This window comes from Callithrix jacchus, chromosome 9, assembly GCF_049354715.1.
Source record: "Callithrix jacchus isolate 240 chromosome 9, calJac240_pri, whole genome shotgun sequence".
Lineage (NCBI taxonomy): Eukaryota > Metazoa > Chordata > Mammalia > Primates > Cebidae > Callithrix > Callithrix jacchus.
In genome coordinates, this window is record NC_133510.1 from 81,706,236 (window position 1) to 81,725,833 (window position 19,598).

The 19,598-nt window shown below is 34.0% G+C and overlaps 1 protein-coding gene across 44 annotated transcripts in view; it reads left to right on the top strand.

The window, feature by feature from the left end:
- The window catches only part of SYT1 (synaptotagmin 1), a 583,472-nt gene that overhangs the window by 113,027 nt on the left and 450,847 nt on the right, over positions 1 to 19,598 (top strand). For 27 of the 44 annotated variants that reach the window (XM_078336938.1, XM_078336964.1, XM_078336929.1 and 24 more), the window contains one exon: positions 198 to 330. The exons of 4 other annotated variants lie outside the window; for them this stretch is intronic. The gene's annotated coding sequence lies outside the window, so the exon portion shown is untranslated. Of the gene's footprint in view, positions 1 to 192; positions 331 to 18,037; positions 18,129 to 19,598 lie in introns of those variants that run through there. 13 more of the 44 variants (XM_078336942.1, XM_078336967.1, XM_078336959.1 and 10 more) reach the window with 4 other exon arrangements.

Below are 19,598 nucleotides of genomic sequence, written 5' to 3' on the forward strand. Positions count from 1 at the left end.
AATGTCAGCATGATTCATACCTATTGGTTCTTAGCCTGGAGCACCCAGCACACCAGGAACTGAGGAAGCTAGACCAGGAGGTGAATAATGAATGGGCTGCATAAGCAGAAGTCTATACTCAGTCAATAGTAAAGGCATGTGCAGAATTGCAGGCCAGCATTTTCAGAGATTCTTTCTATTATTCTCTCTCTCTCAAGGGAAAACAGGAAAACTAGCAAGAGCTAGCAAGAACTAGCAAGAGCTTGAACAAACGCCTGGACTCAGATTGGAAAACTGCTCATTTGTCCACCGCTTCATTCCTGGAAATCGCACTGGAACTGCCTGATTAAGGTATTTGGAAAAAACAAATTTTGGCACATTTTGTTGATTATTGACCTCCTTTATTCCTCCATATCTTTTGATATGTGGTGGCAGGGTGGAGGGGGTAGTATTTGTGCCAAAGATCGGAAGATTGAAGAAATGTATCTCTTTCAAAATTTTGTGATATTAAGGGGAAATTAGTATTTGTCACATCTTCTGAAATTATTACTAGTATTAATGTTTTTGAAATGCTGGTTTTGTTGGTGGGCCACTGGCTCCTTGTATAACATGTTTGCTTTCTCCCACTGTCATTTTGTACTCCATCAAATCCAAAGTTGTCATGGTTCATTATCTGTAGATGATCTTGAGCAGCCTTGCATTCTAAAAGAATATGCCATGGCATCTGCCTCTGTGCTTTTGTGGCCTGATGCACAGATGATATTTTAGCAAGACTATTGGGTGAGGGGCTAGAGGAGAGAGCAGAATTTGTCTCAGACCGATGTTTCTTTGTACCATGCTGTGTCTCATTCTTTCATACATGCCTAATTCGGCAGTGAAGTACATATATCACACTGTGACTATTACATACATTAGAGTACATAATTGGGGTTGTAAAGTATCTGTTGAATGTCTTAACTAATGAATTCCATCAAATTCAATTATCATTCTTAGACTCTTCATTAACCAATCAAATTACTCTTTTGGTATAAGTCATTTCTAAGACACATTTATTAGACATACACACAATTCTATGAAGTAAATGTGAAGTGATTAGATTATCTCATGATTCTTACTTGGAGTCCTGTGCTACTGAAGTTTGGATTTCTAAAGAATAGCCTTTCACATTGCTTCCATTGTATATAGGAGAAGTAACAGTACAGTGTGAAGCTCTGTCCTTAAGGCTATTTTACTACTATATCTTAAACTTTTTCTTTTCCCTGAGGGGGTTTGCTACAGTGAGTCACCAATACAAAAATACATAGAAATATACCAACCATATATGTCTATAAAATTAACCTAATTATTAAGTAAATATGTCTATAGACTTGTGTCATACTGAATCATAATGTTCTTCACCTTTTAGGAATAAATTATATCAGTGTTAGAACTTTCTCCTATCTCTTGCAGTAAGATACCACAGTGTAGGATCACAGTTGTTATTGTCAAAACTTTTTTTTCAAATTATTATTTCTTTACATGGCTTTCTTTTGAAACCAAGTAGTTCTGGAAATGCATATACCCAGTATTGATAGTACTGTAGTTTTCTAGGAAACAATTGCCACATTACTAATTTACATTGGATATTTCAATCATTTTACAAGGAAGGGCAGGTGCCTAATGTCCTTGTAGTATGATTCTTACCATACAGATCTTAAAATATTTCCTCTTTGTTCTCTTCTACTTTAATGTCTTTTAGGAACATTTGCATCTTCTGTCCTACAACTATTTTGAGAAACATCTCAAAATGTGATCTAAAGCTAACCTACAAAAATATGTGCCTGGGTTTCATGCCAAACTTAAGTCAGAATCTTTGGGAGTAGGCCCTAGGACTAGAATTTAAAATATACTATTAGGTGATTGTAATGTACTCCAAAGTTTAAGAAGCCCTGCTTTACAAAATGAGAGCAAGGAAACAACTGATAGAAAAGCATTGTAAAACTACAGACATATAACTGATAGCAAAAATAAAAATATCAAAATCAAGTTAAATTTGGATTTTAACTTTTTTCTACATGTTTTCATTTCTTGGGGCTGCACTAAGCATTCTAGGATGTTTATTCCACCTTTAATATAAGTCTTAAATATTTTAAATAAAGATTTTAATATTTAGTGTTAATTAAGGATATTAAGGATATGGATGTCTCTTATTTAAAAGCTTTTCCAAGTTGCCTATCGATGTTTGATATTTATAATGGTAAAAGGTATTAAATTCACAGTTTGCATAATTCATTATTATTTTCATATTTGAATCTTTAGTTTTACAAAGCTTTGTAATAGCAAGTCTTTTAATATTTTATATATCTAATAAACACCACTTTTTAAAGAATTTCAATCTATGTTTTTGTTATGGTTTTCATTGTGATGAATTACCTGGGTGTCTTACTTTCAAAAGATGCTTTATTAATACAACTAAATTGAATTATTTGAGCTTAGATTTGAATATTTCCATGTTATCTAATGTTAGTAAGATGATTTTCTCAGTGCAACAAGTAAGACATTGTTTGCCAATTTAATATACCAAACTCTAAAGTAAGTATATACTCAAATGAGAGTTAGGGGACAAAGAACTGTCTTCTGAACCATGAAAAGACAGAATGTCATGATTACCTCAGGCACTGAAAGACAGCAAATATCAACATTAGTTCTAGTAGAAAGACTACAGAGAATGTTTGACCCATAAAATTAATTTTTGCTCCCTACATAGCCAACTCCATGGAGACAAAGTCTAAAAAGGGAAAATGGTCAAAATCTTAGGTTTGTAGGTTAACTTACTTTGTAAACTAAATGTGTCCTGAAAAGACTGGAATAATTTAAATTCTCTCCATGTCCATAAGAATCATTTTATAAATCAAAAAGTCTTTTGTTTTGAGCTAGTTTTAAGGTTGTATTTAGATTATCGACAGGCACTACTGTAATTGGGTTGTATTTCAAAAGTTTTATTTAGAAGTTAAATATTTGGAACTCAAAACTTATTTTCAAATAGAGAGAATACTATACATGATGTTTCATGCCCAGATTTAATATTATGAAATCCACAAAATTATAGTAAAAGTACATAATTTATAAAACTAGAGAACTGAAGTGAAGAATCATTGAAAACAAAACTATATGATCCTCAAAATTAAGTCATTTAGATCAAAAATATTAAATTATACATTTACTTTGAATATCAATGCTAAAGGAAAGTAAATTTGCTTATAAATAAATGAGAAATTAAAAGAGATGATAGGATATTTTTCTAAAACACTGAGAAAGCGGGGTTCTAGCATAGCAGTATTCTTCCCCTGAGCAGGGGAAAATGAGATGGAGGGGAGAGATGCCAGGTAGACTTAGAGAATCAAAAGCAAAAGGATCTCAAGTATGAGTGGCCAGCAGCATCGAACTAGCTATTAAATAGAAAATTTGCTTGTAAATGGTAAGTTTAAAATCCAAAAGAACAGGTGTATTCAATTCTTTTGTTGTTGTTGTTTGTTTGCGGCGAAATTTCACTTTTGTTGCCCAAGCTGGAGTGCAATGGCGTGATCCTGACTCACTGCAACCCCCGCCTCCCAGGTTCAAGTTATTCTGCTTCAGCCTCCCAAGTAGCTGGGATTACAGACATGTGCCACCATGCCCAGCTAATTTTGTCTTTTTTGTAGAGACGGGGTTTCTCCATGTTGACCAGGCTGGTCTCAAACTCCTGACCTCAGGTGATCCACCACCTTGGCCTCCTAAAAGGCTAAGATTACGGGCGTGAGCCACCACGACCAGCCTCAATTCTTTAAAAATGAGTAAATAACACATCCATTTAGAAAGCAGCTGTGTAGAGGAATGGTTAAAGAGAGAAAGTGAGCATGCATGCGAATTCAGTGAGTGCCAATTAATGGAGTGAAGGGAGAGCTAATGAACCTCTGGCCTTCTATCAGTGGCTTTTTCTCTGAGTGGATTAACTCCTTACTCAACTATTTAGTGAATTCCACTTTCTAAGGAACTCTACCCTTTGTCTCTTTCTAAAAATTCTGCATCAAGTGAACCAAATTTACCAATTTGCTGCCTTTGTGAGCACAGTTGTTCATTTAATTTATGAAATATTTATTGAATACCTACTATGTAGTCAGCACTTTGCAAATTTTGTTACTTTTAGCCCAGATGTTAAGACACAAAGAATATTTTGTTGTATTTGAATTTTAGTATTTTGTATTTTACCATTTCTCTTTATTTTTTGTTTCTAAAATTTGGACAGTTGAAGGAAACAGAATGGGGGGCTAGCAGTGTGGATGACACAGAGAAGAAGGCCAAAAAAGGAAGTACCTGTCTTATTTCTCTATTCTTCAGGTTTTAAGGAGGTCTTAGCAGTGCTAAATAGAGCCCCCATCACTTCCACTTAACCTTAAAAACAATTGTTAGAGATGGAAAGACAAAGAGAACTATTTGCTCATGATAAAAATTCTCCATTCAAAGTGAAGAAAAATTAATACATTCAAAATGAAGACCTGCAATATAGAGCACTTTTTGAGCTGATGTATCTTACTACTAGGCTAATCTATGTTTAAGAAGCAAGAACTCAGAAAGGCATCCTGGAAAAATGGCCCGTAATTCTTCATCAACTGTAATTTTCAGTAAAATAAAAATCTAAATCTCCATTACTAGTTAATTTGAAGTATGGAAGACCATACTTCCAAAATTCCTTCTAACTCTAGAAATTCTACTGGACTAGAAATTCTATTGGAGAGACAGATGAATAAGACTGGAAAAAAAGAATGGCTCATCTTTTATTGAAGAAAGATGTTTAGAGGAAGTTTTGGGGTTTTTTTGTTTTTTGTTTTTTTGTTTTTTGAGACGGAGTTTCACTCTTGTTACCCAGGTTGGAGTGCAATGGCGCCATCTCAGCTCACTGCAACCTCTGCCTCCTGGGTTCAGGCAATTCTCCTGCCTCAGCCTCCTGAGTAGCTGGGATTACAGGCACGCGTGACCATGCCCAGCTAATTTATTTGTATTTTTAGTAGAGACGGGGTTTCACCATGTTGACCAGGATGGTCTCCATCTCTCGACCTCGTAATCCACTTGCCTCGGCCTCCCAAAGTGCTGGGATTACAGGCGTGAGCCACCATGCCCGGCCCTAGAGGAAGTTTTAAATATAAAGCACCCCTTCTTTCCATTCCATTTTCAAGAAACAAGAGCAAAGGATGAGTGTTGTCAACATTCAAAGAAGTGTCTTAGTGCAGGAATGGTCAATGTCTATGTTGAGTTATCTGAATCTATTTGGCAGCTTCTGAAAGCTACTGTACAAACCTGGACTCAATAAGAGGATGATGGTATAGTCTCACAGCCTTGTGTGAATTTTCCAAATTGTTTTTTTCATCCCAAGCCTTAGAAGTGATAGTTCAGAATTGGATGACTGATGCTGTATCATCAGTTATACTCACGTATAAACTTGCTTGATAGTATTTCCCATACTTAAGTTTCCAGTCAATCTGTCTTTGTTTCTTACACTTCCTTGATCCAACAGATTTTACTCACCATGCAGCCTGAGTTCACACCTTTGTTTATTCAACAATTTTATTAACCATCTACAACGTCAGTCATTCTTCAAAGCCTCTTGTGCAGGCCTCTGACCTCATGGAGATTACATTCTAGTAGAGAGGTATACTATAAACAAGGAACAAATATACAAATAATAAGACCCACCAAAATCTTGTTTATTCAGTAACTTTAATCATATTTCTGTTTAAATTTTCTTCCTCCAAGTTGTTTTCAGTAAGTAATCCTACTCTTCATTTTAGCTTCATTGATTCTTACTGTTTTCAACATTGCACTCAAATTAATATAATCCACTTATTTTAACTCTTTTAACATTTTCCATCATCTTAAGTGGAAGGGAAAAAGAAATTCATAAATTTGCATATTACATAAGATGAATTGCCTGATAAATCTAATACATATAGCTAGATGTAAGTAATACTAGAGTGGCTCCAATGGGCCATTATGGAATCAAATAACTCACAGCTCAGACCTCAAAGGCATCTTTTCTTATCATGAGATTTTTCTTAATTACATTTGCCAGTGGCTAAGTGTCCCATTTCAACACATTGGAATGTATTTTCTGTAGTAAGTTGTCAGTGATCATAAACTATCTGGCAAGAATTTATTCTAATTATCCCAACAACCTCCTCCAGGTTCTCTAGCTTAACCATTCTACATTTACTATGTGTACTTGGCACAAAGACAGTATAAAGATTTAGCCCCTAAATTGTTTATAAATTGTTCACACTATTCCAGGATATTAGAACTGGACAGTCATTTACATGTATACCCATATAAGTGTCCAAATGTACATCTTGAAAACGCAATAGGTTATGTCTGAACTAACCTGTTCAAGAACTAGAAGGAGAATCTTAAACGAACACAATAATTTCACATTTTAAGTTATTGCTAAGAAGAATAGCAATGTAAGAATTTAGATAGCTGAAAAAGTAAAGAATCAAGGCAGTTGAAAGTTTCTATATTTTAGGGTACTTAACTAGCTGTTAAAAAGGGCACCTCTCTGATGTCACTGAAATTTCAAAAATTTGATACAAAGATGTATCAGTAACAAGTTTGGTCTTTAGCAATATTCCATTAATAATACTGTCTTTTTCATTCAGTGAATCCAAGAATAATAATTTTCAGGCCTAAATATTTACAACCACAGCTTCATCACAATGCAGAGAACATATATTTTATTGAGTATGCCTTTATCTAGGACAAATCTTAATAGCATCTAGAGACAGACCGTCTACTAAGACAAATTATTGAGACAATTATTAAGAAATTTGTGTAAATAACTTTATTACCTCTTAGATTTTAAAAATTCTCAAAACAAGTACAACCTTTACATACCTGTGATGGTTTTTTATTCCATGGACAATTTTTCAGGAAATTAAAAATTCAGAGCACCTTAGCAACACAGTAGTATATTTACTGTTACAGTATTCCCATTTGATTTAATTTTAATGGAAAATACCCTAATGTTTTTATTTATTAACCTATGCAATATTGGCTGAAGTATAACATAAGTACAGGAAAGTAAATTAAACATACATTTTATATAGCACAATGAGTCTTTTTTCTCTTCCTTTTTGGCCATTTGATCTTGATAATTATATATTTTTAGTTATTATTATGATTTAATATCCAGAATATACAAGGAAATCCTACAACAAAAACCTAATGTGTCTATTTATTAAGATAATTACAAATTAGAAAACAATGAAGACTAGGATTTAATTGAATGGAAAATATATTAAATGTTTGTATTCATGGAAGAAACACACAGAAAGATGAATTATAATTTTCTATCAAATTTACAGAAAATTAGATGGAGTTATTGATTCAGAATAGCTGACAAGTTGACAATATGCTAATGTTAAATAAGCATTATTCTAAAGTATTTAAATAGAAACATAACAAAAATAATCCTGGGTATGATCACTTTGTTAGAGATCTGGATTCAAATTTATATTCCACAATAGAAAAGTAATTAACAGCAAGGTGGAAAGAGCAACCGAACCATAGTTATTTGCAGTTTCTAACATAATCTTGTAAGAAAAGAAGTTCAAGGTGCTAAAATTAGAAAAAAGAAGGAAGCATCAAATACCATTACAAGACACATTGTGCACTAAGGACCAAAAAGCAACTTACTGAAATTGTAGGAAAGAACAATGAATGACATGATGCAATATTCTGAGAAAAGAATGTTGAATTTTCTTTTTGAAATTTTTTAAAAAACAGTTATTTATCATTTGTGGAAAACTGTAATACAGTTCTGTTTAACAATGAAGAACTACACCACTGTATTACATCCCAATTCTCACATATTTGTAGATAAATATTGAAACTATACTTAGTATAATAAACCTAAATTTCTGAAATATGAGCACTATCACAATTTTCTAGGTGTTAAGTTATACACAATCTTGTTATTTAACTGTAAGCAAGGGAGAATCTGAGAAAAAACTTTCAGAAGAATATATTCTCTTTCTAAAATGACTCCCTTTCAAGATGGCAGCTGAGTACATAGAATAATCAAATTGGTCATTTGGGTTTAGTGGTTGTTTTTATGTTATGTAGAAGGAGAAATGACCATTCTCTGATGGCATCCAAGAAGGTGCCTCTGCGAGGATAGAATTTTTACCCCAATCACAATTGCTCATGAACCCCTTTCATATTAATGGGCACATTCCAAGTAGAAGATACAATAATAAATTCCTTAGGTTCTTTTAGGACTTTTAATTCTAAAAATATTGGGACTTCTTATATACTGCTAGTTAACTTCTGAGTATGAATGTTAGGAAATTCTGTTTTGTAATTTAGTTTTATAATTTAGGGTCTTGAATAGGACTTTACAGATTGATTTATGATCAGTATGCTTCAAGTTCCCTTTGAAATGTTCCCTTTATTGAATCTACTTAAATCAACGAAAGAAAGAATTTCAAAAAGTATTCATCCAATAAACTGTAGTTAGGAAAATGTGCATTAATCTAATTTTATTTACCAAGAACTTTGTCCTTTTCTTTAGAAAACACATTGAAGGAGGGAAAAATGAAAAACAGAAGAAAAGAGAAATTATATACAACTACAAAAATTATGTGCAGTTTTGCATGCTTTTTATGTAACCTAGTATTCAAAACGTATCTGGTTTTATCAGATTCTATTATGTTATGGACACACAGACTAGTTTCTTCTAACTAGGAAGAATATTCAAATTGAAAATCTAAATTAGTGTTTTTCTACTGAAAGAAATGTCACTGGTGAATAGGGAAAATGATTTATGTGCATAAAACTGACCTTATAAAAATAATTTCTGTGTTCATCATAAAGTTGAATTTTATTGCTATGAAACATTTGTTCCAGTTTCTTTTTGTAAATCTCTGATATACCATTAGTTTGTAGATCTCTGATACCTTAGAATATGTAACAGTTTAAAAATACCTATTGTGTTTTCCCAAAAATTATTTTGTTAGTCAGTAGTTTCTTTTGATGCAACAGTGACAACAATTTCTTTCGTGGTTTCAATTTCTTCAGTGTTTTAGCTAACATATTTTACAAACTGAAAATTATCTTTCCCTTTGATTCAGAAATTAAAAATTAAATATATTTATTAATTCACAATTATATCTCCAAAGTAAAGTAAAGGTTATTTGGTTTCTAATGCTGGCAGTTCTTGTTTATATTTAATAGAATTCACATTTCTCCTGATAGGGAAAAAAAATTATTTCTCCACATTAAGAAGGTCTTTGCATTCACATCTTGAAACTACATATTTTTGTTCTGGAATATAAATTATCTATCCATTTTATATATATGCTGAAATTTAGTTTGTGCAACAGAATATGTATCTATCTATATGTCTCTCTGTAATAGAATTCTAGACTGTGATGAGTTGTTCTCCATATACATGAAGGATTAGATACATATCTTTTTCTTCCCAAAAATGCCATCAGCATTGTCAGTCTCAGAAAACAAGTGGAAAATTGCCTCAATGTTTCTGATATCTCTTATTAAATATAGTCACAATGCAGAACCAAAAAATACTGAAGTTATATGAAGCATGACCATGAAATAATATTTTTTTAAATAAAGGACTCATGTATGGAAATTTATATCCAAATGAGTGTTGTCCTTCACTGTGGTCACCTTAGATTTCAGAAATGCTTCCATCTTTCAAAACATTTTGTTATGTGTTTGCAACTTTCAGAGCCAGTTTATGCACCAGGAAGCAGTCTTTGACAAACACCACTGTGAAGATATTATGTCATTATGATCAGTACAAATGAGGAGGCAGCCTTTCTAAACATGAAGACCATTGCTTTTAATGAGTCTGTGCCCTCTCCAAAAGTAATATGCATTCATCAAGTACACTTTAATTCGAAATGGTGTGTGCTTTTTAGACAAAAAGATAAATCTTCCACGAAGGAGGAGTACTCTGAGGCTGATGGACTCATGAGGTCACGTGTTAGCTAAAAGACCTGATAGACTATCCCCAGAACATGAGTTAAACCTTTTCAAGATTTGGGGAAAAAAGAAACATAAAGTTTTAGGCTGAATCAATGAGACCACTTTTTGCTCAACTCTTGTTATATCATATAGTTATATCCCTATCCCAGACAGGATATAAGGTCCTTTCAAGAACCCATGAGGCTATACATGACCTTCCCCTGCTACTTCTGTTTATTGGAATATAAAACCTTACTTGAGCCTCCAGTACTCTGCATACATACTTACCACTTGCTATTTACTTTGCTTAGGGATACATTAAAAACTCTAAAAAGCCAGCCTCTACCAAGCTCAGATGGGCTCACTAGCGAATTTTACTAAACATTTAAAGGAGAGATTTTACTGGTTTTCTACAATCTCTTCCAGAAGATAGAAGCAGAGGGAATATATCCTAACTCATTCCATTAGGACAGAATTACATGAATATCAAAACCAGACAAAGGCAATACAAGAAAAGAATACTATAGATCACCATCTCTCATGAACATAGATGCAAAAGTCCTCAGCAAAAGCCATAAGCCATCATGCCCGGTGAAAAGGTAGTGGAACTGTAGAGGGATGTTCTGCTTCCATTTCAAACCATTCATTTATTCAACCAATATTTACTTTTATGAGGTTGCTTCTATGTGGTCAAGAAATCAAACTTGTCATCTCTCTCATTCAGTCAGTAACTCATTAATTCACTCATTGAATCAATATTTTTTCAAAGTGTTCAATGCATTAGCATTATACCTTGTGCTAAGGGATACAATAGTCAGCAAAATAGGCCAAATTTCTGTCATCACGGTTTTACATTATATTGGAGAAACAGACAAATAACAAGATATTAAGCAAATACAATAAATCAAGATATATATATATATTTTTATTATCTATATCTCCAACATAATGTAAGATGTATATTAAGATTTATATCATGTATAGTAATATTATATAGATATATAATGTAAAGTATGCTAGTGATACATGCCAAGAAGAAAACAAGAACTTCACATGTACATAGGGGTGAAATTTATGTAGATTGTTCAGAGATGGCCTCGTTGAGAAAATAACTTTGTGTAAAACCCCAAAGGCAATAAAGAAAAGAGTCTTGATAATGTTTCCTGGAAGAGCATTGCAGACCTAAAGAATAAGACAACACAGAGACTGGTGTAGAGTGAGTGAGGAAATATGCTTGGAGCTATGAAGTCAGAGATTTAGATGCAAATCAAATCATGCAAAGCCTTGTGAGAAATGGCAAGGAGTTTTTATTTTCAGCCAAATGTAATGAACAGCCTTTGGAGAGTTTTCAACAGGGAAATGCTATAAAATAATTAACTATTGTAAAAAAAATTATTCCAGTTTCTGTATAGAAGACAAGATTTATATGTCAAGAGTACAGGCATATAGAACAATAGGAAGTTACTGTCATACTCCAGGTGAGGCTGCTACCAGAGTTGGTAATTTTGATTAGACTTGTAGCTATACAGTATTGAGAGGTTAATAGACTTGATATATATTTTAAAAGTAGAACCTATATTTTAAAAGTAGAATCTAATATGATTTATTGATGGATTGAATATGGGAAATAAGAGAGAAGGAATCATCAAAGTAATTACCCTACATTTTTTTCCTTGAACACTTTGGTGAAGTCATTTATTCTGATGGGGAAGACTCCAACAGAAATGGGTAGGGGAGGAGAAGACAAATTCTGTTTTTATGTATTAGGTTTGAGGTCATCCTTGGACTTCTAAGAGAAGTCAGTTAGGCAGTTAAAATATAGAAGGCTGAACCTCAGGGAAAAAGACTGGGATGAAGATATCAAATTAGGATTTGTATGAAGTAAGATAATCTCAATAGCAAATTAAAGAACACCTTACAAAAATTTGCTTAAATATTACTGATATTTGTTATGTCACTTTATATCTATGTATTAAATCCAACTCTAGAGAGTACCAAGATTTATTCAGTGGATAATTGATATCAAAACCCTGGGTCAGCCTCTCTGGGAGTCTCTGGGCCTATCCCCCATGTCTCCAGACTGCGCAGCATCTCAAGCATCATATCCTCCCACAGCAACAGATAAGGCAGAGTCACTGCAAGGAGAACATGCAGAAGAAAAGGGTTCTTTTAAAAGTTAGCTCTCTCTCCTGATTGTAGAGAAGAGAGAAAATCTTTTCCAGAAAATTACCAGTGGATTTCCCAAATGTCTTCTTCCATAGCTACATCAAATGTCCATCCCTATACCATCCTTTGCAAAAGGGAAGTGTATTATCTAAATTTGAGAGGACAAGTATGAGTTATTATTTGTGACTGAGGTTCCATCATCAAAGAAAAATCTAGGACGTGTTGGGAAGGTAATCATCCACATCTGCTACAGTAGGCATCCTTTTATAGATCGTATTTAAAATCAGGACCAAATGATGTCCCCAAAAATACACCAACTGTGCACTCAAGATATCTTCATCCTCTGTATATAAAACTCTTAATGGCTAGTGGAAGAAATGGATTATATCAGCCTGAGAAGGGAATAGACAGATCTATTAAATCATAAATAGAACAAGAAGAAATAATAAAAGAGCTTATAATATTCCCAGAAAAGTAGAAGAAACTGAATTTCAGAAAATAAGTTTCTGGGTTTTATACCATAATTAGAGATTGTGGGATGGTATTTGAACATGAGCTAGTGCACCTGAATGTCTTAGGTGCCTGTGAATGCTGCCATTTACCAGAAGCCTCTGTGAGAGGGGTTAATAGGTACTAACTGTTCATTTGTTTCTGAGACTCTCCAATATACCAGGTGCTGTGCCTGAAGCAAATAAAAGGCAGGCCTCTATCCTCAAAAAGTTCAAATCTCTCATGGCGATCTAGGTAAATAAGTAATACATTAAATATTTTTCCAAAGCTCTCCTATTATTTTAATTTTTTCTGACTTTAGCTCTCCTATTATTGTAATTTTTTCCGACTTTAAAAACTATAACCCAAGAAATCTATTGACATTTAAATCACGACTATCTGGTTTACACTATCTTTCCAGACATTTACTTTGTTCTATTTGTTCTATTACAGAAAAGACAATGCGAGTTGATATCTGCATGTGTTTTAAGTACAAATTCTTATCTGTGTCTGCCATATCACACTGTATTGTGAGGAGTCCAAAATTTAGGTTCTTTCTTAAATGTAATTATCTGGTACTTTCCTACAAAACAGTGTGTCTCCTATTGACATTTCAAATTTCATTTTGTTCACATATCTTGTGTGTGTGTCTCCTTGATATTGATAACAATGGCTGAAGAGCTTATCTCTTCTTGATTCTGAAAACGTAATAAAGAAGGAAAATGCAAAGTAACAGCCACATGTGCCAGTTATTCAAGCAACCATCCAATTTCTGTATGAAACTAATATTGGGAGAATATGGTATGTATGCTGCAGCTCAGGCTCATTCGTGTCAAAGAGAAATATGGATGGCAAGGGATGGTGCTGCTTTGACACACACATAAAGAAATAAAGTATTGAAATAAAATAAGTGAATGTGGTCTTATGAGAACCTTTGTTTTACTTAGAAGGCAGTTTCATGCATGTGGTCTTGTTTATTGTATTACTCTTTTTACTTCAAAACAACAGCATTTGTATTCTTATCTAACAGTTTATGAATACAAATAACATGAAAATCAGGAGATATGTTTCCTCTTTGTTTTGATTTTTATTCCACTTACTCCACTTCAATATATATCCAAGTAATCATGAAAAGTAAATGGATATTTGAGGAAAAAATATAATATTAAAGAACCTCTGAGAAATTACATAGTTCTTGCCTGGCTCTAGGCAAATTTATAATTTGTAATGAAGAAGTTTGTATAACCTATTGTAGAAATTCTTCCTTATTTCTAACTCAATTTTTTTATATTTTATATTAAACTTGTTGAAGTTTTTTCTTAGAAAATTTGTAATAAAGCATCATGTCTCTTTGGCCTATAGCGAATGAAAAAATCTCAGAGTTAATTAATGCAGAGATTTTAAAATTATAGGTCTCCAGATAACTCATTTTGTTTCCTTTGTATTTTATACATAAACACTGATTTATAATTAAAAGAAGGGAAAAGTTTATGATTTGCAATCATTTTCTGTAAAAGAAGAATAGAATTAAATATCTGTCACTATTTAAAATTAGAGATTAGGCATTTTTATCAAAGAAAATTCTGGAGAAATAATTTTGATTTTCAAATATGATTAGAAAAACTCAAACATTCAGCCCTGGCCTTTCTTTGAACTCTTTCTTAGGCTAACGAGTTCTCCTACTCTCATAGTTTTAGGTGCTGCTTATAAAATTGAGAGTTGTACATTTATAAATTTTTAAAAATTGTTTTCATTTTGTGGACAAGTATCTTTATACCAAATTTATTTGGCTTTGTGAGGATTACTGTTGGAAAAAAGACTGATCATTTTGTAATGAGTATCATTACATGAAGAGCTATTATTTCCTGGAACCTTTATTCTGCAGCCTTAGAACATAGATCAGGGGCCCTAGCAAGTTAAGGGCCAGGCTCGTCATCAAGGTCATTGTGCTCTTTATACCATTGCCCTTTCCCCAACTCAAAGTCAGCCTAATAGGAAGATTCACTATAGGGAAAGAAAAGGAATGGTGCCTTCTTTACTAACGCCCTGCATAGCAAGTAACAAATTCCTCAAAGTCATATGATTACCTCAAAGTCATTGTGGAGACTTGGAATATCCAAGAGTTTTAGAAATGGTTATGATCAGACACCTGTGTGTGACCCCAGGTAAAGTGCCTAAGCTCTCCAACATATTGTCCTTTATACACAATTATTAAAAAGGGTCCTCAAAACATCTCTAAGATAAGTTATGAAGGTAGTTATGGTGTTTCCAAACTATTTTGACTTGTACTTTGTCAGTAGCCTGAGGCTATATTAAGATATAACTTTTCATAAACAGTGGATGGCCATGGAATCAAATTAGTGACTTGTGATTGGCATTTTGAGTAAAATAAAATAAAATAGAAAAAATAAAGGACAGAAGTTGAACCAAATGCAGTGAGAATCAGTATTGCTTTGTGAAACTCTGCATATGAAATTGTGCTATAAAATGTATTTCTTACCATATGTAAAACTTTTCCAAAAATGTTTAAAAGATGTCTACAGAACTGGACCATCTAGTACAACATGAAAACGTCCTAAAAAAATATCTCTCAAAGATACAGAGCACCGATGAGCATTCAGGACCACTAGAAAGAAGCAGTGCAGTGATGATCTTCAGGGTCTGTGATAGCTTTGGGTAGTCTTCTTGTTGACGTGTTGCACTGAGAAAGGCAGCTGAGCTGTAGATGTCATGTGGGTGTAATAAAGAAAAACTCACATATGTCCACTCAGTTGGACACTTATGGGAAAAAAGCAAATAAAATAATGTGTCCTTATTTAGTTTATGTAAGAACTGCTTTTAGGTATCTTTCCTCAGAATTCATGGTGCTATCATGACTGCAGAGAAAATCATCTACATGTTTTTTCTACACACTTCTACATTTGCTCTCTGGCATTTTTTTGTTTGTCAGCAAAAAGATGGCTACTGTATACTAATAAAATCCCCGTGCACCTACCCACAACTCATTCCTTCTGATGGCTCTATATCTAATTACTTAAAGCCTGTATTATGTTTCTCTATTTTCTAAAACAGAATATGAAACTGTCAGGCCTAAATTATCCTGAATCCCAATCTGTGAAAGGACACACAATGATGGGAAAAATATATTCCTTATCAGAACAACCAGGCGTTCTCAAATATTGACTGAGCTGCATAATCATTTGGGCAAAGTATTTTCTTGCAAGAAAAGACAGTAATGTTCAAATTCTTACATTTTTATTTTCCATGAGTTTGGTGTTTTCCTTTCAGAATAATAACTTTTCATGTTCTTATAAAATCAAGTTGATGCATCAAGTCAGCCATCCTTGAAGGTATAAAGCCTGTGACATTAGGTCCTGTGATGTTGTTTACATGTTGATTACTGGCATGGGTGCCCATTCAGAAATTATGCTGTTCTACCGGGACTCCACTTTTGTTTTTCTAGAAGCAATTGCATCTCCATAGAATCTACCCTCTGGAAAGAAAACCTTCAAACAAAACACACTCTGCATTTGTTTATGTTAAGCCTCATTAAAATTTTAAAAGGCAAACAAAATTTTAAAAGTATGTACATGAACCATATGAAATTGCTGATATTTTAGTTTTTTTGACCTATAAAAATGATGATTTCATATAGCTCAATCTAATATTACTTTTCTAAAAGCAAGGCAATATTCTAAACCCAATAGGCAATTACTTTTAAATATCCAAATTCTTTCAGTTCAGCTGGTATTAGAAGCAGTCTGGTGCTTTTCTTCATTCTCATATTTAACAAATATTTTCCTAAGTTTCTACTATGTTCAGAGTACCAGGCACCTGGTAAAGAAAAAAAATAAAGCTGACACAAAATAATTATGAAACAGTATTTTCTGATGATAGTAGGTTGTTGACAGAAAAAAAAAAGTTATATGTTTCCTTTGCTCATAAAGTGACCCAAATATTTATAACTCCTTTAAATGTGTGGTTTTTCTTAAGCATTTGCTCAACTTGGTATTGCTTTTATCAAATTGCCTTTCCTTATTTCCTCCTGAGTAGATTCACTCTGAATCAACCTGTCAGTGTAATTTAGTCTCTCCCAGTTATTGTTCCCCAATTTTTAATGTAAGAATTAGCCTGTCTCTTGAACATTTTTTTGAAACATTAACAACGCACTTAAGTAAGTCTTTATCATTTCAATTGCACTAACCACGATAAATAAAACGTTTGTTCTCATATGTTATTGTTCCTTCAGTTTTGAGGAAAGAATAACAAGGGGATGTCTATGTAGTTTGTTCCTTTGTAAGGCATTCACTGAATAGACTGCCTGATGTTCTATCTAGCTCTTTCACATTTACTTGAGAAGTTGCATCATATTTTGTATTTTGTTTTCTCTTTTCTTTGCTTTCCTTTTCTTCTCCCTTTTTTCTTTTTTTCTTTCTTTTTTTTTTTTTTTTTTTTTTTGATTGGCGAGCATTCTTTGTTCTAAGGAAGATATTTTTGAAACAAATGCATCCCACCATCAATACCCGATGCTGTAGAGTTTCCGTTTTTTGTTTTTGTTTTTTTCAGAGCTCTCACTTTCTCTAAACTTGGTTATCCCACTTGTGATTGCTGCACTGAAGCTCCCCAGTTTATATGCTGAATATAGTAGGGCAATTCATGGAAGCCAGCGATTCTCCACCTTCACTTCACCCTGGATCACCTGGGGGGGTTTAAAAATACTGACACCTGGGTTTCACTCCCAAGATTCTGATTAAGTAGGTCTGAGCCAAAGCCTGGGCATTAGGATTTTTTAAATCTCCCAGGAGGAGCTTAATGCACAGTGAAGCCTGAGAACCACTGATTGAAGTTTTAACAAGAATCCCCAGGCATAGCCTTGTGCCTTTGACCTCACTGAAACCAGGCCCAATCATTGGAATAGGCTAAAACCTCATGTCTATATCCATTTTCGGAGCCCATTTTTGTAATTTGTTGGCTACCATTTATTAAGTGTTTTCTGTCCACCCGAAATTTATCAGAGTGGAGTTCAGATCTCAATAGGGGTGAGAAACAATAACCATAATAGTCTTGAAGTCATTCTTTGGTATCCACTGCCAGATTATGCTACTCACCTGACAATTTGGGCAGCTTTCTCCAGAGAGTAATTAACATTTGTGTAAAGATGTAATCACCTGAAGCAGCTATGTAAGCAAGAACGATCTCAAGAGCTTTCATTTCTAGCAGCAAAGAAATTGTATTACAGCAGCATTTTGGCAGCATATCTTAGAACATCAGTGTAATCAGTATTAGAATGAAGCATTGTAAGACTGAATAACAGAAAGAGATTAATTTCTATTAAATATCTACATCTGTTGGTTCCCCAAGGTAGATTAGGCTGGGAAAAACTAATGGGGGATTTTCTTTAACCCAGCTTCCTTTCACTCCGTGCCCAATTCCTGCAGTTGTTGCTGAGGTTCACCAGATGGATTAAAAAAATAAGAAGAAGAAGTGGCCCCAAACACGTAAGCAATCCCCAATTAATTGCTATTTGAGTGAACTGTGGTGTTTTTTGCACTTAGTCTTAATTTACATGGAAAAATGACATCTTTTTGCTTAGAAACAAAGATAGTTGTCTTTCTCTAAGTAACATTACTCACTGATAGGATCAAAAACTTGCCTGAAGTCTCTGAACTGAACTTATTGTTGTCCATAATGTCACTAATAACCCAGGTCTATCTCCACCCACGATTGTTACACTAAGGTTTACGGGTGAAATTATGGGCATAATTTGACCTCTTTTTTACTACCTTCATACCATTTACTTGAAGAGGGCTGAAAGATCTGTCAATTTTTGCTGAACTTTATGCTTCGCTGCCTCAGTGCATTAAGTAAACCATAAAAAGAGGCATTAGTAGTAATTTCCAATGAACCTAATATCCAGCTGCTCTCAAGAGAAGCCCTTGATCACCTCTACTGCCATAATTTTGGCTTAGAAAAATATTATTAAGCTCTGACTTCTACCTTAAGGAAGGGTTGGTTTAGGATTTTGTAGGGGAATCTTGCAAAGGCACCTCTTCCCTTTGACCAGTGTATTGAGACCAAGTTAGAGAAAAGCATGAAATGGGAAAAGCAAAAACCTCTGCTAGGTTTCTGTTCTGTTTTGTCAGAACTTTGTTAAAGCCCTAGGGAAGAGCTTTAAACTTCCCTTGATGGTTATTTTAGACACTAATACTCAAAGATATTCTTTAAGGCCCTCACAGTTCAGAAAAGCCACACTGACACTGTTACCTATCAAGAGTTAGGTTTCCTAACACCATATCAAACAGCATATGCAGAATGAGCCCAAGAACATTATGATTTGAGGATGCTGTAGAGTTCTATGCCACACCCTACGAATCCATATACCTGCTTTTCCTACTCAACTCTAGTTTGCCAAAATACAGAAAATGGGTCAAATAAGTCAGAGAGATAAAGAACAAAAGCAAACTAACAAAAGCAGCCTGGGAAATGTAGTGCTTTAAAGGAAACTCAGAAACAGGGTTTGGATTATTCACTGGATAAATATAGACCTGGTCACTGTATGAAGAATCTTTGAATGCTAAATCATAGAAACCATGTGAGCTAATCTCAGTGATTTTATCAAAAAAGTCACTGGGATATCTACAGAAGCCAAGGACGCATTAAGCTTTAACATCTCAAAGAGAGAGAGATCAAAAGCAAATGCCGGGAGCTCAGCAGCAGGAGTCTGGTCTCCAGGTTTCTGGAAGTCTCCTAGAGGCCCAACAGCATATGCCTCTTCCCATTCCAAACAGGCGGGAAAGTCATTTGATTTTTGTATTTTGGATAAGAGGCCCATCCTATATTAATTAGCAATAGCCAGGAAAGCTGTTCTTAGAACAAAAACATGGCCCTTGGGAATCATTCCTATGGACTGTGTGGGCAGTTCTCACTTAGGAGGAAGATTCTGTTATGACTATTTTCACAGAGTCCTT